Genomic DNA, 23,496 nt, shown 5'->3' on the forward strand with positions numbered 1-23,496 from the left:
CCAGTCCTGTTCCTCCAGAGTTCCTGTCCTTGCCCGGCTCCTCGCTTTGGACCCCGCTTCGCCCATGAAGGACTGTCTGCCGACCCTCAACTCAGGTCCTGGACCTCGCCCCACGGTAACCTCCCCCCCGGGACCAGCACAACTGAGCTAGATGGCCCAATCATCTGAGTCAACATGAAGCAGTTTCCTATTTTCCTGTTTAAAGCAACCCTTTGCTCATCAGCATGAGGACTAGAACCTTGCCATATTTCTTTGGGAGAAGGCCTAGGGCTTGGTGACAGAGCCCCCGTCTTGCCTGCGGAAGTTGCCAGGCTGAGTCCACAGGTAGGGCTAGGAGAATCCCCTGCCTGAAACTCAAGAGAGCAGCTGCCAGTCAGTGTAGGCAATACTGAGCTGCCTGGACTCCAGGGCCCAGGTTGCTAAAAAGAGGTTCTAAAGGAGGAAGGCAGCGGTGATTTCTCAATGTTTCATGGATGGACAGGATCAGAGGCACGTGAAGGGGTCCTCCGCTCTGGGGCACTGGGGCAGTTGGCCCCACAGCCCTCAAAGCTTTGCTTGCTGCAGCTACCTAAGATCAGAACAGCTCAGGCATCGAGAACCGGTGACTCATTTTCCTGCAGTATCAGTGGAAAGGGGGGAAAAATCATCTAGCAACAGAGACTCGGAGACACAGCAGGTTTCAGCTGCCCTTTTCTGGGTTTGGAATTTTTCTCCATGTGGTGAGACTGACGGCCGGCCTGGGCATGGTGGGGGCAGATTTGAACCCAAGTCTGAAACTCTTCACTCTACACCACACTGGCTCTCAGCATACATGCATGTTTTTATTGATTAAAGTATAATTGCAAACATACATTAATATACAGTGGTACCTCGGGTTACAGATGCTTCAGGTTACAGACTCCGCTAACCCAGAAATAGTACCTCGGGTTAAGAACTTTGCTTCAGGATGAGAACAGAAATCGCACAACGGCAGCGCAGCGGCAGCAGGAGGCCCCATTAGCTAAAGTGGTGCTTCAGGTTAAGAACAGTTTCAGGTTAAGAACGGACCTCCGGAACGAATTAAGTTCTTAACCCAAGGTACCACTGTATACATTAACTTCCCCCCTCAAGCAATATTTCAGGATTCTGGTTTCATTTCTGCGAAGCATACCATATTCTATCGAAAGAATAAAGAATCCATGTTCCAATTTTCCTAAATCATCCAACAGCAGAATATATATGTGTGTGTGTCTATTGATCTATTCTTGTGCGTGTTTCCAATCTGTTGTAAAATGCTTCCATTCTAAGCAAGGGAAGCAGCAGTGGGCAGGACAGGGTTAAAGGCTACTTGGGGTCAAGGTGGGGGCTGGACAGATCCAATGTTCCGCCTCTGGTTATAAAGCTGATTCCTATGTTTCTTTTTAATCCATAAGTTTACATTTAAGGGAAAGAGAAGCATCTCCCGTTGGACAAGTATTCCAGGCCGGAAGGACAAGTATTCCTCTCCCATGATATAAAAGACACAACACAAAAGGAAAAAGGGATTGGGAGGGAAGAGGAAAAAAGCAAGCTCAGGCATTCCTTCTCTGTTCCAATGTTGGAATAGAAAAGATTTCAATGGGGAAGAGGAGCCAAAGGTTTCTCAGCCCAGCCCTGCAGCTCCACATCTCCCCTTCTCTTTGAGCTGATGTAATGCCCTTGGCCAGGTGGGAGAGAGAGCATCCTTTGTTGCAGAAATCACAGGTAAATGGCCAGGCCTTTGTCTGGAAATGCCATAGCTGCTTTTTTGCAAGAGAGCCTGCCTTTTTCTTTCTCCTCCTTCCCTCCCACCACGCCAGGATGGGGATGACGTCACCCAGGTAGCTTGCTAGGAGGCAAATGAAGGAGAGAGAGAGAGAGAGAGAGAGAGACAGAGCAGTCTGAGTTAGACAGAAAAAGAGAAAAGGGGGAATGAAGTCTGGGCTCTGCCAAGATCTTGGAGTGCTGCCTCAAGAGCCAGACCATTGGGTCCAGCTGGCTCAGCAGCGTCTGCACTGACCGGCAGCATCCAGTGGGGAGGGTCTAGAGGCAAAGTGGGCGGAGAAATGCAAATGTTGACTTTGTACAGACTAGTTTCTGCACACTCTGCCACACCTATATACATTGGTACCTTGGGGTACATACGCTTCAGGTTACAGACGCTTCAGGTTACAGACTCCGCTAACCCAGAAATAGTGCTTCAGGTTAAGAACTTTGCTTCAGGATGAGAACAGAAATCGTGCTCCAGCGGCGCGGCGGCAGCATGAGGCCCCATTAGCTAAAGTGGTGCTTCAGGTTAAGAACAGTTTCAGGTTAAGTACGGACCTCCGGAATGAATTAAGTAGTTAACCTGAGGTACAACTGTGTATGTGTGTATGTGTGTGTGTAGAGAGAGAGAGAGAGAGAGAGCGCATTTTGTAACCCTCCATTTCTTCCAAAGAGCTCAAGGTGGCGTCCCTTCTGAAGGCAGCCCTGTTCAGGGAAGTTTTTAATGTGTGACATTTCAATGTATTTTTAATCTTTGTGGGAAGCCGCCCAGAGTGGCTGGGGAAGCCCAGCCAGATGGGCGGGGTACAAATAAATTATCATCATCATCATCCCTGGTTCTGCTCCTCCCACCCTCATTTAATCCCCACAACACCCCTGTGAGGTAGGCCAGGCTGAGAAGCAGTAACTGGCCCCCAAGGTCGCACCCATTGAGTTTCATGGCTGCTTTGAACCCTGGTCACTTCCAGGTCCTAGCTGGACATTCTAACCTGGCTCCCCTTCCCTGTCCTCTATTCGGACAGGCAAAGAGGCAGAATCAGACCTATTTCCAACATTCATGTGAGGGGTATGAAGCTAGGCTGGGGAGGGGTGTGTGGCTCAGAAAAGGGAGTGGCCTAAGGAGAGTCCCGAGGGCCATACAGAGAGGTCTGGAGGGCCACATTTTCTTAAATTTCCCAATGGATGTGGAAATGTGAATAAATGAGCTTACACGTGGAATAATGAGAAAAGCTGAAATTGACATATTTGGTCACCCGTTACCTGAAAGTCAATCTCCCATAAATAAATGGGATTTACCAGCCAATAATCACGGTTAAGCTCACGGGGCTATTTTTTACCATGCCGGCCTAGCTGAACCCTTTGGAGACAACCAAACCCTGCCTGATTTGCAAGGAAATCTCTCGGTGCACAAGCCTCCCTCTGACGTCCGCGGTGCATCTGTGCATTTTAAGAGCGAGGCCCAAGTCTCCACTGAAGCCACAAGGAGGGCCCTGTGTGTGCTTGTCTCCACAAAACACCCGGCAACATGGCTTGATGTGAAGACGTGTGCCTTCCCTGATAAGCCACAGAGTCACATCAACACAGCCTGGGGAGCCAGCCAGCCAGCCAGCCAGCTCGCTCCTGATGCAGTCCCTGGTCCTTTGCAGATTGCAGAACTGCCTCCTGCAAGCGCCTGGTGCCTACGCAGAGCTGATCCTGTGGAAGAACTTCTTCGTTTTCAGCCACTATGAGGAAGTTGGCAGAGAGATGCATTACTGTATAATAGAAACGACTACTGCTTTCATCTTCTATTTGGGAAGGGGCTGTAGCTCAATGGCAGACCAGGAGGTCCCAGCTTCAGTTCCCGACAGTATCTCCAGGAAGACCTGGGAGAGACTCCTTCCCTGAAACCCAGGAGCATTCTTGCCAGTCACTGTTGGCAATTCTCTGTATAATGCAGCTTCCTATATTACTGCTATTTCAAATGAATATTTTATACCATTTGAGGTAAAGCTCTTGTCGCCCTAGATTTTCAAAAAAAAATTTGCTAAATAAACGTATTGTTATGAATAATAACATTAGCAACAACTGGTGATATAATGCAATGTTTATAATAAAGGTAAAGGTACCCCCTGCCCGTACGGGCCAGTCTTGACAGACTCTAGGGTTGTGCGCTCATCTCACTCTAGAGGCCGGGAGCCAGCGCTGTCCGCAGACACTTCCGGGTCACGTGGCCAGCGTGACAAGCTGCATCTGGCAATCCAGCGCAGCACACGGAACGCCGTTTACCTTCCCGCTAGTAAGCGGTCCCTATTTATCTACTTGCACCCGGGGGTGCTTTCGAACTGCTAGGTTGGCAGGCGCTGGGACTGAGTGACGGGAGCGCACCCTGCCGCGGGGATTCAAACCGCCGACCTTTCGATCGGCAAGTCCTAGGTGCTGAGGCTTTTACCCACAGCGCCACCCGCGTCCCTAATGTTTATAAAGCACTACATTTTCTGAAATGCTGTACATGGATTGAAATATAAGACAGGACCGACCTGAAGGCCCACAGTCTCATAGACAGGACAGAGAAGGGAAAGGGGATAGGGTGGGTCTCTGCTCAGTGGTTAGAGCACCTGCTTCAATCGCAGACACATCTCCAGGCAGCGCTGGGAAAGGCAAAGGTGCTCTGGGGAGCTGCTGCTGCCAGCCAGAGCAGGCTGCACCAGGCTAGGTGGACCCATGGTCTGACTTGGGAGCTTTGGAGCAGCTGTTCTTTTGCTAGCCAGCCGGTGGATTGGGCCCAGGCTCTTTCTGACAGGCTTGGAATGGTTGCAGCCAGCCACCAAGCTGACAGGGTGACCTGAGGTCAGTTGCTACTTATCAGCCTAACCTACCCTGCAGGGCTGTTGTCAGTTCACCCCCATGAGGAGTCCACAAATCCCAAGGCCTCTGCTCATTCCTACCAGAGTGTAACACCCACAGTGCTTTCTTTTGGGGGGCTCCCTTCTCACAATGATTCTGTCCCTTGGGCGGCCCCTCACCAGCAAAGAGAAACCCCATGTGGTTTTTGTTTTTCTACAAACACCCCCATGAATTGATCTCCTTGGTACACTCCGTTTTCCTTTTCACTTCCCCCGCGATTCCCCCCATGGTACACTCCCTCCCCCTATTTGAGACACTTTCCACTATTTCGGAGGACCTTAAGGTCCATAAATAGCAACACCCTGGAGGTCCTGGGCCCTAAGGAAGTTAGATTAGCCTCAACCAGAGCCAGGGCCTTTTCAGTACTGGCCCCAACTTGGTGGAACGCTCTGCCTCATGAGACCAGGGCCCTGCGGGATCTGATTTCTTTCCGCAGGGCCTGTAAGACAGAGTTGTTCCGCCTGGCCTTTGGCTTGGAATCAGTCTGATTCCCTCCCCCTCTTTCTTTTTCCTTTCTCCTCCTGTGAAGAGGCTACATCCTAATGTTTTAATGTTGGATTTTAATCTTTTTAAAATTGTATTTTAATCAACTTGTTTTTATTATTGGTTGTTAGCCGGCCTAAGCCGGGTCTTGGCTGGGGAGGGCGGGTATAAATAAATTATTTATTATTTATTTATTTATTTTTTATTATTATTATTATTATTATTATTATTATTATTATTATTATTATTATTATTATTATTATTATTATTCCCCTTTGGTACACACCCAACCCCCCCCATGATTCGGTCTCCTTGGTACACCCCACGTTCCCTTTCCAACCTCCTCCCCCCCCAGGAACCCTTCTCTTAATTGTCCTGCTCCCACTTAGTACGCTCCACTTCCCCCCTCCAAGAACGCACTTTTGACACTCTCTCTATTTTGCTCTTGAAACCCTCCCTTTCCTTTCCCTCCATTCCCCTTGGTACGGTCCACTTTCCTTTTCTCTCTTTCCTCCCCCCTCCGTTTCCCACAGTTTGGTACGCTCCTTCCCCCCCTTCTTCTAACGCGATTCCCCCTCTGGTACGCCTTCTCTTTATTGTCTCCTTGTGCGCATGCGCGCTCGCACCCTTCTCTTCCCCTCCCACCCTCCTTCACCAAGCCGTGAGAGGAAGATAAAAAGCAGTTGACGTCTTTTTTTCTATTAGTCCCACCCTCTCGCTTTTCCCCCATGTGCGCACGCGCATTCCATCTCTCTGTCCGGCCCGCCCATTCGCCGTCCCCGCCTCCGCCTCTGGCTCCTCCCTCCTCCCCTCCTGCCAATCACCGCGCCTCCCAGTCAGTCCGCGAGCGCCGATGACGAGAATGGTCCCGTTCTGGTTCTCGCCGCCGAGCTCGAGCCCGGGCCCAAGTCTCGCGAGAGGGAGCCCGGTGGGCTGCTGAGGCAGTGGCTGAGGCGGACGAGGAAGGGCGGGCGGCGGCGGCGGCGGAGGAGGAGGAGAAAGAGGCGGCGGCGGCGGCTGAGGCGACTGAGACTGGGGAGTCCGAAGGGGGGAAGCCGGTGCTGGTGGCGGTTGCCCTCGGGGGTGGGGTGCGAGGGGTGTCGCCTTCGTCGTCACCATCCTCCTCCTCCTCCCCGTCGCCCGTGAGGGAGGCGCCGGCGGCCTCCGGCCCGGCCCGCCCTCCCCGCCTCCCTTCGGCCCTCCCCGCACCGGAGCGGACTGGGCGGGCGCAGGCCGGGCGAGGGGCCTTGGCGGCGGCAGCGACATCGGCCACGGAGGACGAGGAGGACCTGAAGGGTGAGCGGCTGCGCTCCGCGGAGGAGGGCCGGAGGACGAGGGCGGCGGCGGCGGCAGAATCAGAATCCTGCTTGGGGCGGGGCCTCCTCGGGTCGTGGAGGGGGTGTGGGAGGGGTGTGGAAAGGGTTAAAAGGAGACAACTCTCCCCTCCTCCCAAAAGCAGCGGCGTTGGGGGGAGGAGGGGACACACACCTGGGGGGAGGGGTCGACGTCTCCGGAGGGGGGGGCGATCTTCTTCCCGTACCCTTTTCAAATTTACATGGGGGTATAGCTTCCGAATGTGTGCCTGTGTATAGGTTTGTATCTCTATGAAAGCCTGTGTGTTTGTGTGTACTGTATATGTATGTATATAGTGTGTGTGTGTGTGTGTGTGTGTGTGTGTATAGTGTATACTGTAGTGTATAGTGTAACATTCCCTTTCTCTCTACACATACACACACAGTCTTTTTCAGACATACATTTGGGGGGGGGCACTGGAGACAATGTGTTTAGGTATGGATATTGCATGTGTGTATGTATATATATATATTACATACAACAGGCAAATATATAGAGACATGTAATGTGTAATATTGAATCCCGTATATGTGTGTGTATAGAAATTGATATAAATATATAGATACAACTTGATGGCACATGGGGGGCACTAGTGGCTTAGGTGTCTTTCTCTACTGGGGAAGAATCAGGATATATACAAGGGAAAGGGATTTGTCATCTCCCTTATAGAATAACAAGGAGGCGTGGATGCTTTTAAATGGGAGAGAGTCAGGAATAGGAGATAACTGTCCTCAAGAGGGGGGAGGGGATCAGGACAGGTGTAATACCTCTGTTGGGGATTGGATCTCTCTCTCCCTCTATAAAATAACTAACATAGGGTGTATCTTTCATTTGTTTTTGGTTTTTGGTGGTGGGGGGAGTGTCAATGGGGGATGAGGAGTTGCCTTTTCCCAATGGGGAAAATCCGAATATAATGTGAAGGGATAGTTTTCTATGGAGGGGAATTCTTTCCCACTCCCACAATATAAGACAGGGTTGTGGTGTCTTTTTATTGCAGGTGGGCAGTCAGGGCTTTGGAAAGTGTTGTGCCTACTAAGGAAAAGGATCTGAATGTGATATGGGGCGGAAGAGGAGGGCATCTTTATTGGGGAACAGGAGGTGATCAGGACATCATTTAGCCATTCACATGATACTTTTTGGGGTATGGGTGGGTGTGGGCAGTGATGTCTTGGGGCTGCACATCAAGGTTTCCTTTGTTGTTTATTTTAAATATGATATCCCGTCTTCCACTTATGCCAATAAAGGCCAATATAACAACAATATCCCATCTTCTTATTAGAGAAAATGTTACAAAAACAATAGAGTTGAATAGCAGGGGGAGATATCACAGGAAGCCCACCATGGTTGATTGGTGTTCCTGGGGGTGGGGTGCAGTGCTGCAATAGGGGAGGGCAGCACCCCAGATTGCCGTATTCCTTATAGAGGTCAAAGGAACAATATTGTGGGTTGATTGCTTAGAGATGTATTCTCTTCATGGTTGGAACAGGTGACAGGAAGGCAGAATGGAATTGCGTGTTCTTCAAGGAGTGGGGGTGAAGAGGAAGGGCTGCTAGTGGATAAATTGTGATGTTCTTTCTCCAGGAATGTAATATGTAATTTTTTGTGATTAAAAAGTGCTTGTAATTAAAAGTGAGATTTGTTATTGCAGGGTTTGTTTGTTTTCAGCGTTAGATATGTAGTGGATAGTTATCAGTTTTGTGACCTTTCCGAGTTTGGGACCCCTTCCCAGCTTTTAGAGTGTAGAAGACAAATCACAGGCCTGGCTCAGAGGGAGTTTAAGAGGGACATGTCTCCTTCTGTAGTGTAACTCATAGAACGGGTCTGCTTGGGGGGGGGGAGGATTCTTAGCTCCTGGAAGGCTGTGCCAGGATTTGCAAAGTGTTGCCCCTTCAGTTACGGCTCAGGGGCCTTTCTTTGTGCCCTGGGAGCCAAGCAGAAGACAGCAGGGCCACCTGCCTATTTTTAGCTATGTTCTTCTGGGTGGTATGTGACTGTCTTCCCTCAGCCCACTTTTCTTTGTCCCAAGACTGGGTGCACAAGTACGCCAGCATTTCCTGGTTGAGATGATGGCCTGGACAGGATAGGGGCATGGAAAGCTGCGCCCACCCCACAAAAGAGAAGCAGCTTGTAGCCTGCGTTTGCTAGTTGTGTCCGTATACCATTGGAGGCTTGTTCTAGTAGCCTTCTGGGGTAGCCAGAAATACCCTCCCCTTTTTGGATGCCTGTGGTGCTGCAGAAGTCTTTCTCTTTCCACATACACAGCCTTGGAAACTGTTGTACCCTTAGAGGTGGAGCATCAGGAGGCATAATGGCACCTCCTTTGGAAGGGTTGCTTACTCTTTTCTTAACCAGTAACAGGACCAGCCTGACACACTTTCCCCCAGTGACTTGTGGTGGGGATGGCAGTCAGTGGGGCCACTTGTCATTGATTTGGCCTGATCACATCCTAGTGAAGACCCTGGATGAAAGCTTTAAAAAAATGTGGAAATGAAGGCAACATTTATTTCATGTCTTCCTTTTAATTGGCCTGCTCATTTTTGCTGGAAACCTGCTTCTTTCAGAGTGACAAGAGAAAGGGGTGTGTAGTGTGGAAAAGGCTTTTTTTTCAGGCTGCCCAGGCTGCTAATTGATGACTGTGACCTATATTAAAAAGGCCTTGTGTTGATTCTCTTTAGTAATTGCTGTGCCCAGCAGCAAAAGAATCATTTCAGTGCATCCAGTTATCTTTTGGGATCTAAGTGTCAGGACTTATGAGTTTTCATTCCTTTATGATACCTTGTTTGACTATCTTACTCATTGCTGTTTGGCAAGATGGTTGAAAATATTCTTTGGTGGATACCAATACATATAAGTGCTCTGGCATCTTAGTGAGGGGTGTGGTACAAGGAACTGAGTGAAATTAAAATTGTTTTGTCATGTGAGTAATATATTCATTACTTCAGTATGTTGATAAATACCATAACTTAAGCCTTACATCTTCATGAGGTCATTTTTGAAGCCTTGGGTCTTCATGAGTCTATTTCTATAGCCAAGAGGAAGGTATTTTCTGTTTATCATGACAGAGTGTATTTTATATGTGGTTTATTTGGGGGGCAGTGGCTAAAGTTTCAATTGAGAAAATTAAGCAAAACTGTTCCTTCATTCTTGGCTAAACTCTGAATGTTACCTGCAAATGTGCCACATACTTTGTGACATTAATTCTGTCTATATTATGTATGATTCCTTTCTTCTTACTAAATGCAATACTTTAAAACATTGGTCTTCAGCTGGTGGGTTGGGTCCCACTAGCGGGTCACAGTCTGATCCAAGGTGAGTCAGAATAGCAGCATTACCACCATGCAAATATATGGCAAAAGATTAAGAAATGGGTCCTCAGGTGCTTATTTGGGTTAAAAGTGGGTAAAATATTTTCAGTCTTGTTGCTTTTCTGCAATTCAGACTTGCAAGTGGCAACTTGCCTGGCTGGCCATTTGTGGCTAGTAAGAATTGTCTCAAGGTGAATAGGTGTTTTGTTTAAGCCATTAATGTAGTAACGTGTCAACAAGACTGCTCTAGAATGTAGCTCATCATTACATATGGAACTTGAATCCACGCAGTAGGAAACTAGGATGTAATTCATAGAGATGTAGATTTCTTGCCATTTATATTTCTACAGTACTGTAGGCTGCTATACGCTTGTTTTTTCACAGAAGAAATGGATGCTTCAGACCTCACCCCTTTTAAATACAATATATCTTTTTACTATTTGCCAGCTGCTTGTGCCCAAGGACAAGCATGGCTGACAATGGGTTTGACCTTCCAGGTCAAATTCTTTGCAACATTTGTACAGTACTAATTCAAGCTGATGTGCCTCTGTGTCACATCCATATATTTTCTCAAAATGCGTTCATATGTTGTTGGTATGCCGGGGGCCACTTCCTTTTTATGCCAAGCTTTTGATGGATTGCATGGTTTTCCCAGTAGTGATGTATGGAAGTGAGAGCTGGACCATAAAGAAGGCTGATCGCCGAAGAATTGATGCTTTTGAATTATGGTGCTGGAGAAGACTCTTGAGAGTCCCATGGACTGCAAGAAGATCAAACGCATCCATTCTTAATGAAATCAGCCCTGAGTGCTCACTGGAAGGACAGATCGTGAAGCTGAGGCTCCAGTACTTTGGCCACCTCATGAGAAGAGAAGACTCCCTGGAGAAGACACTGATGCTGGGAAAGATGGAGGGCACAAGGAGAAGGGGGCGACAGAGGATGAGATGGTTGGATAGTGTTCTCGAAGCCACAAACATGAGTCTGACCAAACTGCGGGAGGTAGTGGAGGACAGAGGTGCCTGGCGTGCTCTGGTCCATGGGGTCACGAAGAGTCGGACACGACTAAACGACTAAACAACAACAACAACCTGCCTAGAAAGCATGGGGTGCAGTGCTGGACTCTTTGTGGAAGAAATGGGTGTTATAAGTATTCCGACTTCTATCTTTCTTGGTTTAGAGACAATTTTGACAGTTTACACGGATTATTTGTTTGCTTCTGAACCCCTGAATAGATAGAATGGGGTGGTGGTGAAATAAGCTTTTTTATTTTTAGTATTTCTCATTCTGTGTTTAGGTTTGTAGTATGTGGGATTGCTGAGAGCACTTCTTAATCCTCCAGCTTGTGAAGGTATTTTTCTAGGCCTCTTGTGTTGTGATTTATATTGGTTTTCTTGCATTTTATTGTACTCTGTTGTATATTTTTCTGTTCTACACTTTGGAGACTTTTATTATTTTTAATCATTATCATCACCACCTTAGATTTATTGTGTCATACTGAGACATCAGGTTGAAGAAATACTCATTCTCAATCATGGGTTTAAGGGCACTGTTTCTTTAGAAACAATAAACGGGTCTAAGTGCAGAGGTTAGTGGGTTCTTTTTTAAAAAACATGGACCATCAAAATAATTTTTTTGCATGTAGCAAACAGGTGTTTTCTGAACTTTGTAACATCTAAGGTAGACTTACATAAATGTTCCCATTTTATTTTTTTATTTTCTTTCTTACGAAACATCATAATCATCCCCTTCCCCTTTCAAATAATGATCCAGACATTTTCTGCGTTGGCATTTTAGAAGCTGTTACTTTTAAACCAAAATATAAGGTTAAATGCATAGGAGTTGGTGCTCTGTGCCTAATCCTTGGACTTGCACTCTCCCTCCTCACCTTTCATAGCAATTCTCTCCTTCTTCCAAACCATAGTTTGCCAGTTTGGGTGAAGTTGCAAGCTATGGTCTGCCAGGAAAACAGTGAGGAGAGAATCCATCCAGGCTCATTTACATAATGCCAAGCCACTCCCATATCTCCTTACATATTTCTTCCTGTGATACAGGTACGTGAGGGAAAAATTACGAAGATAACAGATGAGGGTGTGTAAGACAGTACAGTATACGTTACTCTTTTTACAGATCACTGTACTCATTGCATACCTGTATACATGGTGTATGTAAATATTACAAGGCAGTTTACCTCAATCACATGGCAGCCATTCTCAAGAAATATACCTTGTAGAATCTTGTGTGAAGAGTTAAACGTTGTTGAAAGTGCAGGAAATAAGTCTCCTTTTAAAAAAATACTTATTAAGTTCTGAATTTTTGGGATTTGCTATTTTTTTCTGTCTTGTGGTTTTTCAACTGACCCTGCTTTTGTAACTCTCAGAGATATATTTGTTACAGTAGCACGTGATGTGCAGAATGAGGTAGTCTTGTTTCGTCACGATGCTGTGAGAGCGTATTACCTGAAGATCTTGCAAGGCTAGTATTCTGGCTGAATGACTTTGAACTTGGCTGTTTGCTGGTTCAGCACATTTTAAATGTTCAAATTTCCTCTAATATTTAAACTGCTCATGTGGATTTTGTGTGTTAATTAGGCCAGAACCTTCAGCCTCAGGATTGTGTATGTCTTGGTGTAGCCTACAACTTCTGTCTTACCTTCGTTGAACTTAATGAATCTTGCTCCATCAAAGCCTCAGTCTGCCTCTTTGTTTTGGACCCTTCAAAGTGGGCAGACATTTGCTGCCATCCTGCTGCTCTACCAGTTTGTCTAGCCAGGTGTATGGCACACCTTTTATTTTGTGGCCTTTTAGTTCTATGGTATACAAAAAGAATTCTCTGAACCCATATGAGTATATATACAAAGGCATACATGTGACAGGGAAGAGGAGGGAGATAGAATTACAAGCCCCCTCCGGGGGGGCTCCGCGTGCTTCGGGCTGCAGGCTGCCGCCCCAAGCCTCGCGCGCCCGGCGGGACCTCCCACCAGGCGCGTAAGGCTTGCAGACACTTGCCCGAAGCAAGGGGAGCCCTCCGAAGGGCTCCGCGTGCTTCGGGCTGCAGGCTGCCGCCCCAAGCCTCGCGCGCCTGGCGGGACCTCCTACCGGGTGCATAAGGCTTGCAGACACTCGCCCGAAGCACGGGGAGCCCTCCGGAGGGCTCCGCGTGCTTCAGGCTGCAGGCTGCCGCCCCAAGCCTCGCGCGCCCGGCGGGACCTCCCGCAGGCGCGCAAGGCTTGCAGACACTCGCCCAAAGCACGGGGAGCCCTCCGAAGGGCTCCGCGTGCTTCGGGCTGCAGGCTGCCGCCCCAAGCCTCGCGCGCCTGGCGGGACCTCCTACCGGGTGCATAAGGCTTGCAGACACTCGCCCGAAGCACAGGGAACCCTCCGGAGGGCTCCCTGTGCTTCGGGCAACAGGCTGCCGCCTCAAGCCTCGCGCGCTCGGCAGGACCTCCCGCCTGCTGCGCAAGGCTTGCGGACACACGCCGGGGTTGCAGGCTGCTGCCCGCAAGCCTTGTGAGCCCACGGGAACTCCCGCCGGGCTTGCAAGGCTTGCGGATAGCTTCCTGAAGCCTGGAGAGCGAGAGGGGTCGGTGTGCACCGATGCCTCTCGCTCTCCAGGCTTCAGCGAAAGCCTGCATTCGCCCCATAGGACGCACACACATTTCCCCTTCATTTTTGGAGGGGGAAAAGTGCGTCCTATGGGGCGAAAAATACGGTAGTTGACTCTGCCTGTCATTGTCTTATCAGTCCCAATAAGCACCAGCTACCACTCCGTTAGACTTAGTTGAAAAAGCAAATTTAGGTACTTTTGCAGAGAAATGATAGCATTTCTGTAGTCAGAGGCGTTCTCCATCCACTTCTCACTTGCCTTACTCTGTTGGGCTCAGATGAGATGCTAAGCTGCTTGTGGTGCTGAGTAATCAACTTGCATAATAGTTGTTTAGTTCTAATGAGCACAGATAAATACTGAAGTCTTGGTTTAACAAAACACTTCGAGGGTGGCTAATTTTCAATCTTTACACCCAATAAAACATTTTTGTTTTCTTCCTATGTTCTACTGGCTCTTTCTTGGAAATAAGTAGTGCAAACCACTTTTGTCTGTCCCCACGATCCATTGTAAAGGGATCTTAAGTGAAGGTGGAGATGGGTAGGAAATAAAAACATTCCCTATACCTCCACCCATTTTTTCGGTTTGTGCCTCTTGACGGAGAAGAGAAGCATACAGTGGTACCTTGGTTTTCAAACGTAATCCATTCCGGAAGACTGTTCGAGTTCCCAAACATCTGAAAACCGAAAACTCAATACAGAAGCAGCATAGCATGTTTGACTTCCAAGGTGTGTTTGAAAACTGAAGCATTTACTTCCGGGTTTACAGCATTCGAAAACCGAAGTGTTTGTCAACGGAGATGTTTGAAAACTGAGGTACCACTGTATTTGCAAAACAGGGATTGGAGTGCTTGGAAGTGAGAAGTACAGTGGTACCTCAGGTTACATATGCTTCAGGTTACAGACTCCGCTAACCCAAAAATAGTACCTTCGGTTAAGAACTATGCTTCAGGATAAGAACAGAAATTGTGTTGCAGCGGCAGCAGGAGGCCCCATTAGCTAAAGTGGTGCTTCAGGTTAAGAACAGTTTCAGGTTAAGAACGGACCTCCGGAACAAATTAAGTACTTAACCCAAGGTACCACTGTACCTTAAAACCACCTTCCTTTGTCATCCTTCCCAGTTAGTTTGGACTGAGGTGTTAACCCTTTGCTCCAATTTAACATTACAGTGGTGCCTCGCAAGACAAAATTAATTCGTTCCGCGAGTTTTTTCGTCTTGCGATTTTTTCGTCTTGCGAAGCACAGTTTCGGAAAAGTTTTGGAAAAGCTTCAAAAATCACCAAAGTCTTCAAAAACCTCAAAAAAGGCTACCACACCACATGCTATGAGTTGCTCCTCGAAGTCAAGTCGCAACTGTATTGACTGTTTAAATAAAAAGGAAACAAACTTGCAAGACGTTTCCGTCTTGCGAAGCAAGCCCATAGGGAAAACCGTCTTGCGAAGCAACTCAAAAAACCAAAAACCCTTTCGTCCTGCGAGTTTTCCGTCTTGCGAGGCATTCGTCTTGCGAGGTACCACTGTAGGTCACAAAGAACTTGCTGTGTGAGCGTTCAAGAAAAATAAGCCCAAAGCCTCTATTGGAGTGCACAAAAGTAGTTTTGTGTGAACCTGCAGCTGATACATTTGTCTATAAGAAAAATCTGTTTCTTTGAAATTTAGCCAAATAGCATTAGTTGAAATATCTGTCTGATAGATGGTGTTTTTGGCCTCTTGAAATTTATTGAAATGCCGGGAGAGAGGAGGAAGTTGACTCCTGGACCTTGCTAGGGATGCATGCCTTCCACTAGGCTGGAAGAACAATGGCTGTGTGTGTTTGTTTCTACTCATCTTCTCCCCACATGTTGGTTAACAAGTTGTTCTATTCAATCATGTGAGGGTTGGAGGGATAAATGTTGGAGTCATACTGGCCTGGTGAAGCAGGACCAGTTGCTTTTTCTCTCTTGTGGGAGTCATAGTCTGAATAGAGTGGTACATTTCAGAAACATGTAAAACTGTAGTAGTTTGGCTCGTTCAGTCCACAGAGGCTTAGAATCTGGGATTAGGAAGCAAAGAAAATGCCATGGCAACGTAAGGCAAACTCCACATCCAGAATTATGAAAAGTAACAGCATGATTTTCTTGGTTTGCTAAGTATGTTTGGCAGAATTTAGCATTTCTGGTCACACAATTCTGCTTTTTAAAAATTCAGGTTTTTTGTGTAAACCAGCCAGTTTCTAAACATCTTTCCACATCCTAGATGCCAAAACAAAACATGGACATGTTTATAACTTTTCTTTCTTGAGCTTCCCCACCACCAATTGTCCAAAATACTGATTTTACCATCTCGCTTGATTTTCAAATGTGCTTGATCTTCAAGTTCTAGTTGTTTTTCCTTTCTGCTTCTTTTGACTGGCTTGATCTGTTTTCTCAAGGGAATTTGCCATGAATTACCTTTTGAACACTGCCATGAATGAAAATCTCATTAGTTCATCTTTTCTCTCCTGTTTGAGGGATTTATATCTTGTATGTGACTTAGCGTGGCAAATCAAATAGGCTTTGGGATATTTGCTTTGCATGCAAAAGCCCCCAGGTTCAATTCCTGGTATCTCTAGGTAGGGTTGGGAGAGGCTCCTGCTAGTTACCCTGGAGACGCACTGCCAGTCAGTGTAGACAGTGCTGAGCTAGATGGAGCAGTGGTCTGACTCAGTTTAAGACTATGCTACTATGAAAGATTTGAGGTGCAAAATGAATTTCCTCACCCTTGATTTCTGCTAACTCTGAGATGTCAGAATTCAAGCAGCTTTTGGTGTTACCTTCCCAAGGTTGTTCGTTTTAATTATCCCATTACTTTGGTGTGCAAGCAGTGTTCCACTTTGTTCCAAATCGATAATAGCTTGTTTTCTGGTACACTCTAGTTTTAGCTGATCTGAGAGGTGCTTGCACATGAAGCTGTCGTCCCCCCCCGCTAAATCTGTTGTGTGTGTCATTCACATGTTGTAGGTGATAGGTGTTGTAGGTGTTTTATTAGATTGGCTGCTCTCTGGTCACCCTATCCTTTGAGGGCTGTGTGAACTGGGCCGTCTTGTTCAGTGCCATAGCCTGACAGCATTCCATAGATTTCAACTTCCAGATACCAAGGGGTAGGCAGGCCTGCCATGGTTAGATTTGCACTAGGAAGCCTTAGTTGGAGCCCGTCCAGCAGGATAGGTACTGGAGCATGGTCAGATGCAAGCAGGATATTCAGGGCTGACGGGAAGGACTGGAGCAGCAAGTCAGCGTCAAGAACCAGGGGAGTCAGCCCAAGAGAGCAGGTCAGGAACAAACAGGCAGCAAAGGAGGAGAATCAATAGCGTTTACTTTTGAGTAAACATGACTGCAGTTGTGCGCTGCCACTCAAGTGACTTGAAGCTGATATGCCAAAAACAGGCCTCACTTCAGATACATAGGACACAATTTTCTCTGCATCCTGACTCCTCAGTGTATGGTGGTTGTTGCTTGGATTGGGTCTCCCATCTCCCCCCACCCCTCAAAGTTAAAAGTGCAAATCCATCGTTGCCCCTTGTCTCCTCTCACATTTGATCATTATGATGCACAAGTAAACCATGCACTGGTAACCTCAAGGTTAGATTACTGCAGTGCATTATACGTAGGGCTGCCTCTGAAGACGGTTTGGAAACTTCAGCTGGAGCAGAATTCAGCGTCTAGGTTGCTCACCGGAACAAGACGGTTTGAGTATATTACACCGATCCTCATCTGACTTTACTGACTACCAATTACCGGTAGTTTCCAGGACTAATTCAAAGTGCTCAGGACCACAATACCTCAAGGACCACCTCTTTTGATATGAACCCACTCGGACCCTGATAGCATCTTCTGAGGTCCTCCTTCATGTGCCTCCTCCTCAAGAGGTCCGGAGGGTGGCAACATGAGAACAGGCCTTCTCTGCAGTGGTTCCCTGACTGTGGGATGCTCTTCCAGGGAGGTTCGCCTGGCACCTTCATTATACACCTTTAGGCGCCAGTGTTCCTCTTTAACCAGGCCTTTGGTTGATTGACATTGTATGCCCTTTCAAAATGTGTTGGGGGGTTATTGGGTTGTTTTGTTTTTATTTTTGATTATGTATTTTGTGGTTTTATATCTTTATCCAGTCAATCGCTCTGAGACCTGCAGTTATAGGGCGGTATATAAATTTAATAAATTACAGTAACCTCCTTGAAGAAGTTTTTAAAAAGAGGTTTTCTAGAAGAGACTTTGCAAAGGTGTTTGTTAAACAGAGCTAGCTGCCTGACACATCAGTTCTTTTCTCCTGATAGGTTTAGTAGATGTTTGTCTGGATGCAGAAATCTTTTCTGTGTGCTCTGCAGCCTTTTCCACAGGAGCTGCCTCTTACTTTGTTGCTCTGCTGAACAGGCCCTGGATACCCAGAGGAACCAGCATCTCTTGTGTGTCACCCTGAATGAGACAGGCACGATGAATGGCCATCCTTAGCATTAGAGGCCCTGCAAAGAGCCCTTACTTGTTCATTGCTATTTCGGTGCCTCAGGTTTAAGATGACACCACTTCTAATGCTTCACCAATTGCTCCAGTGAAGTTCACATTTACTGCCCTTTAAAGTTCTCTTGGAGGTTGTGAAGCTTAAGTGGCATGACCTCAGGGGGAGGTAGCTGACGACTCTGTCTCATACAGCTGCTCACAGGACGCCTTCCACAGATTTGCTCCTTTTTAGCTGCTGAAAGATGTGGTGGAAGAAAGTGTCCTCCCCCTCCTGCCAGAAGAGTTGAGCCCCTTCCTAGACACTCAGCATAGAAATGCAGTAAAATTCCCTGTCCCTTTTCTGCCAGCCCCCAGCATGGCTAATAACTTTTTTTTTGCAGGCCAGTAGCTTTCGAAGACTAATGTGCAGTGTTGTGTTAGTGTGAGGTAAGCTCAAGGGAGGGGCTATTTGCCAGACAAGCTTACAAGTCACAAAGCTTCTACCTTCTGAACGCTGCTGCCTTTTACAGACACTTCCTAAACACTTCAGTCATGTGTCTGTGTATCTGTGAGAGAGAAACCTGGGGGGTCCAGTCCAGCACTGTTGAAAAATATGTGAGTTTTGCACGGGCATTGCTGTGAGGAACCAGGCAGAGGGCCTTCTCGATAGTGGCACCCTCCTTGTGGAACGCCCTCCCACCAGATGTCAAAGAGAACAACAACTACCAGACTTTTAGAAGACATCTGAAGGCAGCCCTGTTTAGGGAAGCTTTTAATGTTTGATGTATCACAGTATTTTAATATTCTTTTGGAAGCCGCCCAGAGTGGCTGGGGAAGCCCAGCCAGATGGGCGGAGTATAAATAATAAGTTGTTGTTGTTTGTTGTTGTAGAAGTATTTTTCTTTTCCCCCTGAAATGTAGAGGGACAGGACTGAAATCCAATCACCACCTGTGATACTGAATTCCATGAGTGTGGAATAGCAGAAGTCTAATAGAGGTAAAAAGCTGCGTAGACCTTTTTGGCACAAATTGCAACACTTAACAATACTGCGCTTGCAGTTGTCAGTGAACTTCATAGGTAATAAGTGCCTTTTGAATGCAGAGGAACTAGCTTCCAAGAAAACACAGTATTGCAGGATGGTGCTATGAGGTGACTGTTGGCCCATGAAATAAAATGGAGGATACATAAATGTCTTCAGAGAGGTGTGAAATGCTCACTGCTTTGTGACTGAGTAATAGGGACAACTTTTAATTCTGCATCTTGTAGATGGATTTCTCTCTTCCAAGTGCCCTTGATTTGCACCCTCAATGTGGACTGTCTTCAGAGTCAAAGAACTGAAGAAGTTGTTGTTTGTTGCAGTGCAAATTCACACAGGGAAGTCCTCCCTGAGCCCCACTGAAATGAGCAGGAGCCAGCACAGTTCATTGTGGCTTTTGCACTCAAACCTTAATTTGCTGATTCATAGCCTCACTTTGTCATTTGACATGGATAGAGGCTATGGCGTGCCAGTTCTATATTTCAAGCATATTTTCAATTTAATTCTGCTTTCAGGCGTCATTAATAGGTAACAGTGAAAGGAAAAAACTTGGTGAAACTCTCAGTTTGCCTCCCTATTCATAAAAGAGATAATAATTCTCACTGTCAGCTGAAAGCCATTCAGGAAGAATTTAATGGTGTGTTTAGAGGATAATTTTAATCTCTGTCTCATGCACTCTGTGGAATTGTAAGTAACCTCATGCAACATAACAGAAAATCCCTTTCCTCCCTGGCCCTTTTGAGCAATTGCGGGGATGAGGGGGTAGGTGTGTGTTTGTGGGGGGAATTAGAGGAGGAAATTCATTCCTGCTTCTACATTAGATACTGCAGAAGGAAAATAATTTGACAACTGGAACAGTGGTTGCTCTGCATCTGGCTTTGATGCTGCAAAATCCTGTCCTCAACTTTGGACAAGCATTTTAAAAAAAGAAGCATTGAAGTTTCATTTAACATGATGTCCTCAGTTTTGTCCCGTGTGAAATTGTTTCAAAAACCCAACTAGTGGTGCTTCTGAGTAGAAAGTTGTGAGAAGGGAAATTTGAGGATCTGAATGACCCTCCAATAACCCCAAAGAAGGTTTAAACAAAGTTAGAAACTTCACCAGTATGAAAATCTTCAAATAATTTATGCTCTATTATTCAGGAACTTCACATGAGATTTTAATGTTGTAATATGTTTTCTCTTTTATTTTTTTAAGGCTTACTGGATATTTTATTTTCAGAAGTTCTTGCTCCTGCCATCCAGAAACTAGGTGTAAAAATAAACTAGTCATGTGATAGGAGTCCATGCACACAAGAGGAGATTGCAGTTATGTGCAAACACTCCCTTTATTGTGATAGCATTGACACATGTGCTAAACTTTTAATTGTGTTTTCTCCAGATTGCCTCAGGTGCCATTCCAGAGGTGGATTATATGCCTCTCAGGCTCATAGAAGGCAGCCTGTTAACATACAGGGCTTGGAGTTAGCCTCTAGGAACATCACACTCGATCCTGTCTGCGTCTGTCAGATGTCTCAGAAGGAAGTGTGTGGTATCTTCCCCTGCTAGAATTATTCAAAAGACTATAAGGTGTCAATGTTATATACGTGTAATTCCTGATAAGTTCCAGTGTTTCTTCTCAGTGAATATTATTCAATTTATATACTGCCCTTTATCAAAAGATCTCAGAACGTATGCTCACCTTCACCAGATCCTTAAGGAACCCTTGTGTACTACAAACCATGAAATAAACCTTAAGCATGCCTAAGGGACACACAAGTAGCTTACCTTCAAAGTAAAAGAACACAGCAGTTGGCTGGTGAGAAACTGCATCTCCTAATAAAACACGTAGTGGAGTTCTGTCTCCAGACATGGCCATTGTGGTGAGGACTTTTGTTTTGTAATATTGGAAGAGAAGACATAAGAAAGCAGACAACTGTGCATCGCGAAAGAAAAGTGTGTATGCAATAGCTTGGGGTCTTCCTTGTACCCCCTTCAGATGCAGAATGTTTAGTCACCATGTACATTGGCTTTTCCTTCTTACACACCAGCGTCCCACCAATGGAGGCTCTCAACAAATGTAATGCAAATCAGAACACCCCCCCACATGTATTCTTCTCCTAACAGCAATTAGGTCTCATTTAACAAGAAGTTATAGCAGCAAATTAAGTGTGTTGCAGTGGGGATCTTTCATGGGCCTGGAAGTGGCTTATTTTTATGTATGAATGAATTTGAAAAGAAGATTTATTCATTTGACACACTAATTCTTGGCAATATTGTTACATGGTGACAACAATTATATAGGCGTGTTTCTACTCTGGAGGTAGGAGGTCTTTCTGCTTTTTATAAGTGGATTGACTCTAAAGACAATAATGCACAATTTGAATTGCATTTAAGAAGTCCACAGATTTATTGAGGTAAAACTGGAAGGAACCCAGTGGGTCATCTACTACAACACCCTACAATGCAGGAATCTTGACATAGAATTGTATAGTCATAACCCTAAACATACTGGATTTTATCAATACTCATATTCAGAGTAGACCTGTTGAAATTAGTAGGCCTGTGCAAGTCATGTAGAGTAATTTCAACCATAGCCCCCTTAATTTCATGGGATTTTCTCTAAGTAGAATTTAGCTGGATACAATTCGTTATTAACAGATTGCCATATAATAATAAAAATAGCATAGGAAATTCAACTTTCTTACCCTTCCCGGACATTTTAGGATTATCGTAGGCGTGCATTGTATAGACAGTCCCACTAGATGAGAGAGTTGTGGTGTACAGCATTAGTCCTCAAGGAGATTGTGCAGGAATCTTCCTGTGACATAGAGGTCTGCCCTCCTCCACAATGGTACCATTGGGTGGTTTTCATGGCATGAAGAGATGCTTATTTCCCTGTGCCCATGAGAATATTGCACCAGAGGTTTCCTTGCTTTGTCTCAGTGCATTCTCGCTATCAGGTTTTACCTTTCAGAGCTCTCCACTTCACCCATGGTGACTTACAAATGTTGACTGATGGAGAAAATCAGACAGGGCTCTTCCTAACCCTACCTAGAGATGGAACATGGCACAATCTGCATGTAGGTCAAGTGCCCTACAGATGATCTTTGCTTCCTGTCTTTACCACCTGCCACTTGAGATTGCTTGGTGTGAAAGTGCCATACCTAGCATGTCCATAAGTAAATTGCCTCACTATTAATATTATTATTATTATTATTAGTAGTAGTAGTAGTAGTAACATCTGTATCCCTTCTTTCCTTCAAGGAGCTCAAGGTGGCATACAAGATTCTTCCTCTTCCCATTTTATGTTAAAAACAACCCTGTGAGGTAGGTTAGACTGAGAGATGGTGACTGGCTGAAGGTGACCCAGTGAGTTTCATAGCTCAGTGGGAAATTGAACGCCAGTCTCCCAGCTTCAAGTCCAGCACTAGAAGCTGTCTTCCTGGTCAAATGGAACAGTCCCTTCCCCCTTTCCCAACCAATCCAATTAATACAACACCTGGGGGTGATTCTGTACTCAATGGGGCACCAGATAATTCTGCTTCCATACAGGGAATTTAGACTGATGACCTTGATCAACAGAATTCAACACAAGAGGTCAATCAAAATCAAAACAGTCACCCTCCTTTAGGGATCCATTGTTTCAAATATCAGGGCCCTGCCATGGGCTTCCTTCCTTCTGTTGTTTGATAGCAGAAAACAGTGGGCAGGGATGATGGGAGTTGTAATTCAGTAACACCTGCAGAGCCAAAGGTTTCCTGCAAGATTCGTCTCATCTTGCTGCTTCCTTGACCTAGTGGGTGGGCAAATCTTTAGCCAAAAGTGGGGGACCTCAGTGACAGAGCAGCAGGATATATTGATTATGGATTCCAATCTGAGGCTCCTCCATGAAGCCAGGAAATAACAAGGCACTCAACAAGCACATCTTTGACCTTTGGTCTGTTACTTTGGCACTCTAATAATGGGCTCTTTGTCTTCAGACACAGCAGACATATCAAGAAATTGTTCAGTGGGCCTCTCTTTCTGTGCTTTCCCCAAACCTCAAAATATGAAATAGGCTTCTCTGGATGGTGAGGTGGCAACTTGCGGGAGGTTAGAGATGGGGGCAGGGAAGTTAAGGGAATTAGCCTGCTCAAGTCCCTGGGACAGCTTAAGAGAAGTACCCTGGAGGAGAGATGGGGGTTGAGGGGGGCAGGAACTGTCCTTGCTGCTCTTGACACACTGCAGTGTTTTGTTGCAGATCCAACATCCTCCCAGTGGCACAATCTGGATTGGTTTGTTCTTCAGTGAGATAGCCTGAGTTGTTTTAAACCCAATACTCTGCTGCACCAGGGTGACTACACTCATGCATGCATCCATGTGCGTTGTGCTTAGGAGAGATGGGATGCTCCTCCCCACTCCAGGCCACACATTTCCTTCTGGTATTTAAATGTGGCCCTCCACACTGTAACTAATCCAGCTTTTAAGCCAATTTGCTTAGTCAATTCTCTCTTGCCTTTTTCACTTTCACTGTAACAGGTAGAGTATTGGAATTTGGGGCGGGGTGGGGGCTTTAAGATTGTCCATTGGCCAAACCTGGATTTCCATGTTTCATGGTCATTCTCCTCATTCTGAAGAAGGGAGAGCAGATGAGATGT

At 46.2% G+C, this 23,496-nt stretch overlaps 1 protein-coding gene across 2 annotated transcripts in view; it reads left to right on the top strand.

Annotated features, from left to right (window-relative positions):
• The first annotated feature begins 6,306 nt into the window (after window positions 1–6,306).
• Window positions 6,307–23,496, top strand: part of TAOK1 (TAO kinase 1) — a 57,437-nt gene continuing 40,247 nt past the window's right edge. Inside the window, exon 1 of one of the 2 annotated variants that reach the window (XM_053366748.1) lies at window positions 6,307–6,429. The gene's annotated coding sequence lies outside the window, so the exon portion shown is untranslated. The remainder of the gene's footprint in view (window positions 6,430–23,496) is intronic. The other variant, XM_053366749.1, reaches the window with a different exon arrangement.

The sequence above is a fragment of the Podarcis raffonei genome, chromosome 15 (genome assembly GCF_027172205.1).
Source record: "Podarcis raffonei isolate rPodRaf1 chromosome 15, rPodRaf1.pri, whole genome shotgun sequence".
Taxonomy (NCBI): domain Eukaryota; kingdom Metazoa; phylum Chordata; class Lepidosauria; order Squamata; family Lacertidae; genus Podarcis; species Podarcis raffonei.